Source organism: Schistocerca serialis, chromosome 2 (genome assembly GCF_023864345.2).
Source record: "Schistocerca serialis cubense isolate TAMUIC-IGC-003099 chromosome 2, iqSchSeri2.2, whole genome shotgun sequence".
Classification (NCBI taxonomy): Eukaryota; Metazoa; Arthropoda; class Insecta; order Orthoptera; family Acrididae; genus Schistocerca; species Schistocerca serialis.
In genome coordinates this window covers 788005669-788017439 of record NC_064639.1, presented here as the reverse complement: position 1 = coordinate 788017439, position 11771 = coordinate 788005669, and the positions used below count along the sequence as shown (strand labels likewise).

The following is an 11771-nucleotide window of genomic DNA, read 5'->3' as shown; positions in this document are numbered from 1 at the left end:
CCCAGCGTTTGTTAAAGGCAAACCGGCAGATATAGAAAATTGCGTGAAGATCCAGAGGAAATAGGCATAAATAAGCAGGCAATTGAAAGCAGAAAACAATTTCGACAAAATGAACAACCGGCAACGTTCTTAAGGTAGAACAGGAAAAGAATAAGGAAGCTGCAAAGCAAGAAAGACAAAGTGAAGACATGAAGGAACTTGTAAAGCTCAAGTATCGTATTTAAAATGGCGCTGGCTATCCTTTATCGAAGGGCTAACAATAATAACTAATAATAATGAACATTGACTGTATGAAACATTAATAAAAATTTATGCCCCGGGTGAGGATCGAACTCACGACCTTAAGATTATGAGACTTACGCGCTGCCTACTGCGCTACCGAGGCTATGCATCATATTGCTCTACGGCACGTACTTGAAACCATTCTTTGTTTGCATACTGCAAATGTGCATAATTCCTTCGAATCTACTTTTGTTTTTGGTTGTATCGACGTGTTTCTTTTCCTAGAAGTTTTAACACTTTGCAAACCATTCATACAAACCGACAGGAAATACTTATTAACATCTTAGGTTATACGGACTACTTCGCCCTACCTAGTTTTAGTCTTTAAACAACTACTAATCATTCACCGATGCAGAACGTGATTTTAGCAAGTTCAATAATCTATAGCCGTTAGCTGTCCCGACTTCGTCGTTGTTAAAAGATGCCCTACTTTTAACGATAATATAGCAGTGCGTCATGTAATGATTCCCTCCCGCTCTTAGTGTTTTCAGTTAATACACAATAGGTTATTAAGTTACAAATCTGTTAGTGATGTATATAATGACTGTATTTAAAAAAAACACATTGATGTACATCATTAGGATAAGTATCTGGACTGATAATAGCAAACATTAAGCTATTTCCGTAAGACCACTGGTATGGCCACATTTCCCCCCAACAGCACACTGCCATAAACCACAAAGACGTTGCAGTTGCGAAAATCGTAATGACTTATGAACATGAAAGGGTATCATCAGAAAGACAATGAGAAACAAGTAAGATACCGATTCATTTTATAAAATATTAGTACTTATTCATTAGAAAAACACGTACATTACCTCCACTGAAAAACATTGGAGATATAAAACAGAAGTGATTTTTTTAAAGAAATTAAGTCAGAGTAGAATATGTTATTTAGAAAATAGCTTGGAAGTACCCACAACGATACTGTACCGGTCTGTGGGTTTACAGGTACCTAAAATCTCTTGCATTTAATAGTGAAACATGGGATACGAATAATATTTCTTGGCGTTACACTGTACTCGTTGTTGCCGTTACACTTATCATAGCAAATGTTGCGTACAAATGTCTTGTGCACCTACCTTTTACCACTCCATTCCATCAGCTTTTATTCACCTTTAAATTTCACCGTTGCATCTCTGCAGCGACTAACGAAAGCTGATAGTTTTATCTTTAAACGAGTACTGCGTTGCTTACTTCCGTAGCTGCCATTTGCCATCTTTACAATTATATAATTCCTTTGCTGAAGTGCACAGTTTTGTTTCAGCACAGACAACAATGAAAAAACAAGAACCACTGCACGGTTTTTCCCGTAACTCATTGTCGACACACTGTTTGCAAAGTACATTATTGATGAAAGATATGCCGCAACCATTTACAATGTGGCTTTGCGAAATTGAATTATTCCCGTGATCAAATTTGGATGGTTCATTCGTATGAAGAGAAAGATGCACATTAATTTAACTTTTCCAAGCGAATAATAGCACTGATTTAGTTTGGACTCGTTTTCGCGCAGCTTATTCTTTTTTAGTGAGGCCTCCCGGCCAACAATGCCATACGATCGTTTCATTTTTTTCATGGCCTTGGACTATGGAATGCAACCGGTACATTATTTTTTAAATATTAATGCATTTCTGATGCACCGCATCTAAAACGCTTCGATTCTCTTGTTTTCCGGTTTTCCACAGTCGATGTTTCACCACTATACAGTGCTGTGTTCAAAACGTCATTCTCAGAAATTACTGGCGCAGATTAAGGCCGATGTTGATACTAGGAGACTTCTCTTCGCAAGGATTGTCATCTCTACATGTTTCTTGTTTTATCTGTTATTTTGCTTTCGAGCCGTCGGAATTCCTTACCTTCACCTACTTCGTGGTGCCCAATTTTTATCGCTAATCTAATTTTCTGGTGCTCGTCATTACTTCCATCTTTCTTCGGTTTACTTTGTCTGTATCCTGTACTTATTAGACTTTTCGTTCCTCTCAACAGCTCCTATACATCAACTTCTCTTTCACACAGGACGTCAATATCATCAGCGGATCTTACTATAGATAGGCCCTACCCTTTCACTCTGAATGTTAATCCCACTCTTCAAGTTTTCATTTATTTCTGTCATTGATTCTTCGATGTATAAACTGAACAGTAGCGAGAAATACTGCATCTCTGTCTTACACTCTTTTCAAACGGAGCACTTCTTTCCTGGTCTTCCATTCTTATCGTTCACTCTTGGTTTTTGTACATACTGTATATTACCCGTCTTTTCCTATAGCTTACTCCTATTCTCCTCAGAATTTAGAACATTTTACATAGTGAAACGCTTCTTCTAGGTCCACGAATCCTATGAACGAGTCTTGCTTTTTGAAGGGCAGTGCGAAAACTACTTCTCTAGTGGTTTTACTTCTCCTAAAGCCAAGCCCTTCGTCACCCAAGACATAATCAATTTTCTTTTTAATTTTTCTGTATTTTATTGTGGTAAGTAACTTTTGATCCATGAGCTGTTAAGCTGATTATACAACAGTTTTCACACTTATCTGATCTTGCTATCTTCGGAAGTGTGTGGATGATATTTTTCCGAAAGTGTTATGGTACATCTCCAGTCCTATAGAATCTACAAATCAACTTGATTAGCAGTTCGATGACACTTTTCCGGTTATTTTATAAATTCCGAAGGAATGTTATCGATGCGTTCTGCCGTATTTGATCTCAGATCCTCCAAGGCTCTGTTAAGTCTTGCTATAATACTGGATCCCGTATATCTCCCATATCGATTCCCATTTCTTCTCCTATCACGTCATAAGACGGTTTCTCCCACTTGTCGAGGCCTTCAATGTACCCTTTCCGCCTATCCAATCATTGCTCTGCGTTTAACCGTTGAACTTGCACTCTTAATTTCATCGAATATTGTTTTGACTTTCCTGTATATGAATTGTCCTTCGGGCGACTGTTTCTTTTTTGACTCCACATTTTTTCCTGCAACTGTTTCGTTTTACCTTCCCTGCACTTCGTGTTTATTTCATTTCTAAGTGATTTAACATTGCTGTATTCCTTTCTTTCCTCGATCATTTTTGTACTTCATCCTTTCGTCGATGAGTTTATGTATTCCTGCTGTTACCCAAAGCTTCTTCGTAGTTACCTTCCTTGTACGCATATTTTTCTGTTCAGCTTCAGCGAATGCCCATTCCTCTTCAGCTGAACTGCTTACTGTGATATTTGCTATCGCAATATCTACAACCTCAGAGAATTTCATATGCACATCGTCATCCCTCGGTACTTCAGTCTTCCACTTCTTTCCCCATTGATTTTTTGAGGACTATTCTCTTATCTTCAGCCTACTCTTATGATCTCAGTTTACTGTGTCTCTGCTCCTGCGTACGCTTTACAGTCTAAAATCTAATTTCAGAATCTCTTTCTCACTGTGTTCTAATTCACCTGGAATTTTCTCGTGTCTCCAGGCCGTTTTCAAGTCCATCTTCTGCTCTTGTGATTGTTGAAAAGTGTATTTGCTGTTACTGACATTTATTATGAAACCCAGTTTTCCTCCTGTCACATTTCTACTGCCGAGCCCATATTCTTCCATAACTCTTTCTACTATTCCCTGCCCTAATACAGCGTTACAATTCCCCATTTTCACCTCCCTTTACATATCGTGTTACTCATTCGATATCGTCGCCATAATCTTTCATCTTGTACAGGTCCAGTGAGTACTGGTTAGTATGAACTAGGATGTGGGTATCTGAATGGAGCTATTTTTAAGTAAAACACTTAATTTGATCAACTTTCAGTATACACTTCACTACAGAATACAGCTGGGATCAACATTCAGTATACAGTTCACTACAGAATACAGCTGGGTGCGCCTGAGCCGAAATACCAAACAATTAGTTAGTCAAGGTTGTCGTGGAGGGATGAGTTTTAGTGTCGGAACATAACAAAGTAGCTATCTGAAGTCTGGAGCCTGGGGGAGCGTCTTGTCATGGGTCGACACTTTCTCAGTGCCCCGCAGCAAACACGTGGTTTCTCTACCACGCTCATCATTGATTCTTCCAAGTCGGTGCGCAAGAGCTTGCCGGCCAGCACATTTTATGGGAAGAGAACAACTTCTGTTGAAACGGCGATCCTAGCTGTCACGTGAGCCACAGCGAATTGTACTTGAACATCACAGATGAGAACGAGAGAAAAAAAAAATTAGAAGCAGCAATAAAAGTTCATATTAGCCCGAGACGGGGTAGGCGACTTCTCTTATCTTTTGCTTGTCACATCGGCATGTATCCTCAACTGTTGATGCTGGCACTGGTTTGCTGTCGTTTCTAATGAGAATAATCCTGTCTCCGAACTGTTCACCGTAGCTCACTCTCTGGCCTACATTTGGTCCATATACAAAGTCAAATTGGATATGAGCTGCTTCCTCCTCAGCGAAGATGTCATGGATTCGGTTTTCCTCGTCGCCATAATCCGCTTCAGCATCCTTCTCTCCTTAATGGAGTCTGGCTCGGGTGAATCTTCACATTCATGGCCACAGTAATGTTTGTCAATAGCTGAGCACCGAAATTCTGGTTTTTCGAAGCTTCAGGCCCCCGTGCTACACCCTTCCACACATTTACGAAAAATGATTTTCAGCGATGAGTCTCGATCTGCATCTTTTGTTGCATTTGTACGAGTCACTCATCCTCTTGTTGGCGTCCGCCACCAAATGACGTTCTGTTCGTTATGCAGTAATGCCTGTTCGGGAATAGATTTTCTACGAAATGGGAATGATTTTCTTCTTCCCTTGTCCAAATGCGTTTGAGCTAGTGTCATGCTGCATGGACGGTCGTAAAATATCATGTGGAATGAATTTGTATGATGATGACGGGTACAGGACTCGGGGAGAATTTTCCCTCTTACTCTTCCGGGAATAAATGCTGTTAGCAATGCCAGGATATCTACATCTTCACCTATGATGGTAACACAGTCAAAGTCCGCAACCTTTGATTTGCCACAGTTTGTTACCGTCACATCGCTATCGTCTATTGCCTGCCTAACCACAGTGCCCTATACAGACGTTTCAGTCATCAGCATTGAAATGAAGCTTTTTTGTTCGCGTCGTTTTAGTGAAGGCAATTGTTGAGGGGAAGAGAATTTTGTAGACGAGTGCAGTAAAGCTTGCGCTTGCTGCATTGACTCTTTGGTAACGGGCGTCGCTAGGCTACCCGCCAAAAACAACTATGGCTTTACGTCCAAAGTGTTTTTGCGCATAGCACACATAGATCTCGCACACTGAATCGAACATGGCTCTTGTACTATTCACACCAGTGACTGCACATTTGCGCGGCCGGTGTCTTCGTCGTGTATCGGAGTTAACGCTGCATACAACACTGGCTTTGTGCCTTTGCGACTACCTTCCTCAATGAGTAGATGCATTAGGTATTTAAACTTTCCATTGTGATGGAACATGAGAACACATTTCTTACGATAAACTGAGGTTAGGGATAAATTTGCCTCTGGTTGCAAAAATTATCTTCAGTTTCTATTTATTGTATCGTGAACTATTTCGTGGCTAACAGTCCCACACTTAGATGCATAAGCTACACAGGGTGTTTCACAATTCATGTTACACACTTCTAGAGGTTGTACAGGAGACATAGTAGATTAAGTTTTACACAGTAACCCACGTCCGGCATAACTGGGGAGCTATGAGCACTTGTTCATCTTCGCCACCGCGAAACACACATCCTGTACTGAACAAGTGCTCATGGGCCTTAAGGTATGCATTTTAGAGCCCACGTTCACTCGACATTTGTCTTGTTTTGGTCCATACTACCACCTCTGAAAGTTGCAGTCTTAGCAACAGCAGTACCATTTCATGTATTCTACTGTCGGAACTATCAGAGAGGTTTTCGCTTAGAACTTTCGACTTATTTTTGTTTCGGGTACAGGGACCCGTAGATTGATACATTTATCCTTTTTCATGATCCTAGAAAGTTTGCAACATCATCACGGAATTATCCGTATATACATACATTTATAGGCGCCTGTGCCTATAACTTTGACGCTCTGTAGCGTCGCTGGATGACGTTTCCGAATATGGATTCCTATGTAAAACTTGATCTACTAAGCCCTCTATACAACCTCTAGAAGTGTGTAACATGAATTGTGCAACACCCTTCTATACACCTAATCGATGCGAGGTATGTTTTTCCTAGATCACAGCGTACTTTCGTCACTATCCAGCAGTAACATACACTATAAAACCAATGTGTCGCTAGTGCCTTAAACCGGCCCTGGAATCAACAAAATATTTTCGCATTCGGAGGAGAAAACTGATAATTGAAATTTCGTGAAAAGATCTCGCGAGAGTGGTAAACACCTTTGTTTTAATGATTCGTAATCCATCTCGCACATCATATCCGTGAAACACCCTCCCCTGTTGGAATAATACACAACGAGCTACCCTTCTGTGAACTTCTTCGATGTCCTCAGTCAGTCATGTTTGGTAACGACCCGTATCGCGCAGCAGTCTCCAGATGAGGACGGACAAGTTTACTATAGGCGGCATCTTTACATTTACATCTTCATCTACATGTCTACTCTGCAATTCACTGTTTAGTGCCTGGCAGAGGTTTCATCCAACCATTTTCAACTTTTTCCGAACCGTGCCATTCTCGAATAGCGCACGGAAAAAATGAAGACTTAAATCTTTCCGTGCAAGCTCTAATTGCTCTTATTTTATTACGTTGATCATTTCTCCCTATGTAGGTTGGGAACTTTATTTTCGTTTCCAAGGAGAAATTTGGCGATTGAAGTTTCGCGAAAAGATCTCGCCACAACGAAAAAAGGCTTTGCTGCAATGATTGCCACCCCAGCTCAAGTATCATATCTGTGACCTTCTCTCTCTCTCTCTCTCTCTCTCTCTCTCTCTCTCTCTCTCTCTCTCTCTCTCTCTCTCTCCCTATCTCGCGATAGTATTAAACGAGCTACCCTTCTTTGAGCTTGTCCTCCGTCATCCTGTCTGGTACGCATTTCATAATGCGCAGCAATACCCCAGAAGAGAACAGACAAGCTGTCTCCTTAGTAGACCTGCTGCATCTTTTAAGTGTTCTGGTCAATGAAACGCAGACTTTGGTTCGGCTTCCCCACAACATTATATGTGTGATCGTTTCAATTTAAATTGTTAATTATTGTAATACTTAGTTATTTAGTGAAATTGACAGCAATATTAAAATGGAAAAACTTCCTAAAGTTCTGTAAAATTATATTTATTTTGTCAGGAACAGGTTTTCGGCTTCTCAGGCCTCTTCAGGTGACCACTGTCGCAAGCCCAGATAATCATGATGTGCGACTCACATAGATACAAAAGCGAAAAAGTGTTTACGTAGGAACACGGAGTATTATATGTAAAATCACTTGCAAGCACTGCAAAAAAAAAGTGTATATTGGTTAATCAGGTAGAGCTGTGGGAATTAGCCTACGTGAACACGAGGGAAGCTGGCAATTAAAGAAGAAAGATTCGACCTCTGCTGATCATCTTTTAGCAGAGAACCGTCCATGTGATGTTGAATGTGGACTTGTACATTCTGTCGAAAAATCAGAAAGATAACCCTACTGGAAATAATGCAAATCAAGAAACACATGACACAGAAGGTCAGCCCAGTATTAAACGATCATTTTTAAATTAAGTTTTCGTTACAAATACACTCCTGGAAATGGAAAAAAGAACACATTGACACCGGTGTGTCAGACCCACCATACTTGCTCCGGACACTGCGAGAGGGCTGCACAAGCAATGATCACACGCACGGCACAGCGGACACACCAGGAACCGCGGTGTTGGCCGTCGAATGGCGCTAGCTGCGCAGCATTTGTGGACCGCCGCCGTCAGTGTCAGCCAGTTTGCCGTGGCATACGGAGCTCCATCGCAGTCTTTAACACTGGTAGCATGCCGCGACAGCGTGGACGTGAACCGTATGTGCAGTTGACGGACTTTGAGCGAGGGCGTATAGTGGGCATGCGGGAGGCCGGGTGGACGTACCGCCGAATTGCTCAACACGTGGGGCGTGAGGTCTCCACAGTACATCGATGTTGTCGCCAGTGGTCGGCGGAAGGTGCACGTGCCCGTCGACCTGGGACCGGACCGCAGCGACGCACGGATGCACGCCAAGACCGTAGGATCCTACGCAGTGCCGTAGGGGACCGCACCGCCACTTCCCAGCAAATTAGGGACACTGTTGCTCCTGGGGTATCGGCGAGGACCATTCGCAACCGTCTCCATGAAGCTGGGCTACGGTCCCGCACACCGTTAGGCCGTCTTCCGCTCACGCCCCAGCATCGTGCAGCCCGCCTCCAGTGGTGTCGCGACAGGCGTGAATGGAGGGACGAATGGAGACGTGTCGTCTTCAGCGATGAGAGTCGCTTCTGCCTTGGTGCCAATGATGGTCGTATGCGTGTTTGGCGCCGTGCAGGTGAGCGCCACAATCAGGACTGCATACGACCGAGGCACACAGGGCCAACACCCGGCATCATGGTGTGGGGAGCGATCTCCTACACTGGCCGTACACTACTGGTGATCGTCGAGGGGACACTGAATAGTGCACGGTACATCCAAACCGTCATCGAACCCATCGTTCTACCATTCCCTGACCGGCAAGGGAACTTGCTGTTCCAACAGAACAATGCACGTCCGCATGTATCCCGTGCCACCCAACGTGCTCTAGAAGGTGTAAGTCAACTACCCTGGCCAGCAAGATCTCCGGATCTGTCCCCCATTGAGTATGTTTGGGACTGGATGAAGCGTCGTCTCACGCGGTCTGCACGTCCAGCACGAACGCTGGTCCAACTGAGGCGCCAGGTGGAAATGGCATGGCAAGCCGTTCCACAGGACTACATCCAGCATCTCTACGATCGTCTCCATGGGAGAATAGCAGCCTGCATTGCTGCGAAAGGTAGATATACACTGTACTAGTGCCGACATTGTGCATGCTCTGTTGCCTGTGTCTATGTGCCTGTGGTTCTGTCAGTGTGATCATGTGATGTATCTGACCCCAGGAATGTGTCAATAAAGTTTCCCCTTCCTGGGACAATGAATTCACGGTGTTCTTATTTCAATTTCCAGGAGTGTAGTAGATTAAAACTGTAAATTCATTTTATCTCTCATCATTTGTTATGTGTCTCTCCACATAAAATATTTACCCCTTTTTTAAGCCAATGTAATTATTGTATTATTTTTCTTAGGTATCCTTTGTAAACACGTTGTCACTTTTGTATTTTCTGTGCTAATAATATCTGTGTAAGCCGCACTTCACGTTTATCTGCGTTTGCGACATTCAGGTGCCACCTAAAGAAGGTGGCCTGACAAGCCGAAAGACTGTTCGTGAGAAGATAATTTTGCAGAACATTAGGAAATGTTTTTCCTTTTTAATGTTTTTATCTTGTTCTGGCAAGCACAGACGGAAAATTCAGTAAACGTTAAATTTACAGACTTAAGATTTGTGCAATTTATCGTATACCCCAAATTTAATGGGTTCCTTTTTGTGTTCATGTGGATGACCTCACAATATTCATTATTTAGAGTCAATTCCCAGGTTTTACACCATATATATATCACATCCAAATCATTTTGCAATTGGTTTTGATCTTTTGTTCTCATGAAATATGTGCTGCAGTCAAATGAGTTGTATAACATACTTTATGGGACCCATTTTTCTGTTGGCTATAGTGGATGAGCAGGATGGTAAGAGTTTTCTCTTAGATGTGTTAATATAAATCGTCATGATAAAGAGCTTTTCAAACGAATCTGTGAACCCTGCCAGCAGAAGCAGAAGGTCCGTAGAAATTGCATTGTAGTGGAACCACTGGCTTTTCTTTAGTAGATTTATTGCATATTTTAAATGTTGTTGGTGTTATTGATGGTGGTGGTGGTGGTGGTGGTGGTGGTGGTGGTGGTGGTGGTGGTGAAGCGTTAAAGATAGATCCTCGTGATGGTAACACGGAACTTCCTACGTCTGATAGCGATGAAATAGAGGACAGAACCAGTGACAATAAAAGTTGCGCAGAGTGTCATGAAAGTCGGAAACGAAAGAGTGATGCAGGGGGGCGCCGAATATCTCGAAGGACGTCACTATCTGTTAATCTGGCCCTCTTTAGACTCACACGTTGGACTTAGAAAAGGGTGCAAAATTCTTTATCAAGCTTCGTAGCAGACATCAGTAGAAAATTACACCACGTGTCGGTTGTTCTCGTAACGTAAAGAGCGTTGCTTTGGTCACGTTAGAGTGTGAGTCGTAAGCCGAGACGAAGCACCTCTGGTGTCAGCGCGTGGCTGGTGGGTGCCTCCACTGTCCGCTCGCCGCGAGGAGTGTGTGTAGGTCGCAGACCAGGTGTGGCGCTGATGGCGTCAGCGGTCCGTTCCCCGTCGGTGCGGCTAATTGAATTAAAGGCAGCGCCCAGTGAGCGTGGGCGACGCGGGCAAGGAACCTACGGCTGCCTCAGCTTTGTCGGAGGCCGACGGGCACACACAGTAACGGCTCTTGTCAGCACGTCTCTAGCTCTTGTACGAGGACAGTGGTAGGTAGGCAAGTGGAAAACACTATCTTTATCGACGACAGCAACTCTGTAGTCACAATTAGAGAGCGTAGGAAATCAACAAAGGACATTAAAAATGGTCAGTGTCTAATACACTTTAACTTCAGGCATAAGAAAACAGTATCAGTTTCAGATTAAAGACGAAAATAACACTGTGAAAGCAAATGATCATTCCTCCAAAATCGTGGAATAAAGACGATTTTTTTCGGGATTAATATGGACTCTAAGGTAAAATGAAATGAGCTTATAAAGCTACGAGACAGGAGAATATCAGCACTACGTAGAGCCCAGCGCTCCAGCCATCAGTACGTATCTGCCAGTGTTGTAACCTGCAAGGCAAGTACCTCGGGTGCAGGCTGCGAGCTCAAGTGGTTTCCGTGGTGTAGTGGTTATCACATCCGCCTAACACGCGGAAGGTCCCCGGTTCGATGCCGGGCGGAAACAGATTTTTAACGGTTCGATTAAAATCTGTACTTGAAACGAGGCAATTAAAAACATAGTGCAGACAATAATTTGCGGTAAGCCAGAAGGAAAATGGTATTCCAGAAATAAAAGCAACTCACTTATATGGCTAATGGGGAAATTTGTAAACTAAGGCACTTGTAAATGGTTCAAATGGCTCTGAGCACTATGGGACTTAACATCTGAGGTCATCAGTCCCCTAGAACTTAGAACTAGTTAAACCTAACTAACCTAAGGGCATCACACACATCCATGCCCGAGGCAGGATTCGAACCTGCGACCGTAGTATGGCACTTATGAACAAACTGCGAATGACACAAACGTATTTCTTACTTCCATTGTTTTGGAGTACACGGAAAGTGCAAGATAACGTCACCCACACACACAACCCCACACACAGGATTCGCGAAACAGGAATTAAGTGATACTACTAAATAAAGACCTGGGATTCGGAGAAAAAGAAGTGAACC

General features: G+C 43.0%; 2 non-coding genes across 2 annotated transcripts; one reads left to right on the top strand and one right to left on the bottom strand.

Annotated features, from left to right (window-relative positions):
* Nucleotides 1–312: 312 nt before the first annotated feature.
* On the bottom strand, nt 313–385 carry Trnam-cau (transfer RNA methionine (anticodon CAU)). The gene has a single exon. It is a non-coding gene; the product is annotated as a tRNA-Met (tRNA).
* A 10825-nt stretch (nt 386–11210) lies between these two features.
* Trnav-aac (transfer RNA valine (anticodon AAC)) lies at nt 11211–11283 on the top strand. The gene has a single exon. It is a non-coding gene; the product is annotated as a tRNA-Val (tRNA).
* Nucleotides 11284–11771: the final 488 nt, after the last annotated feature.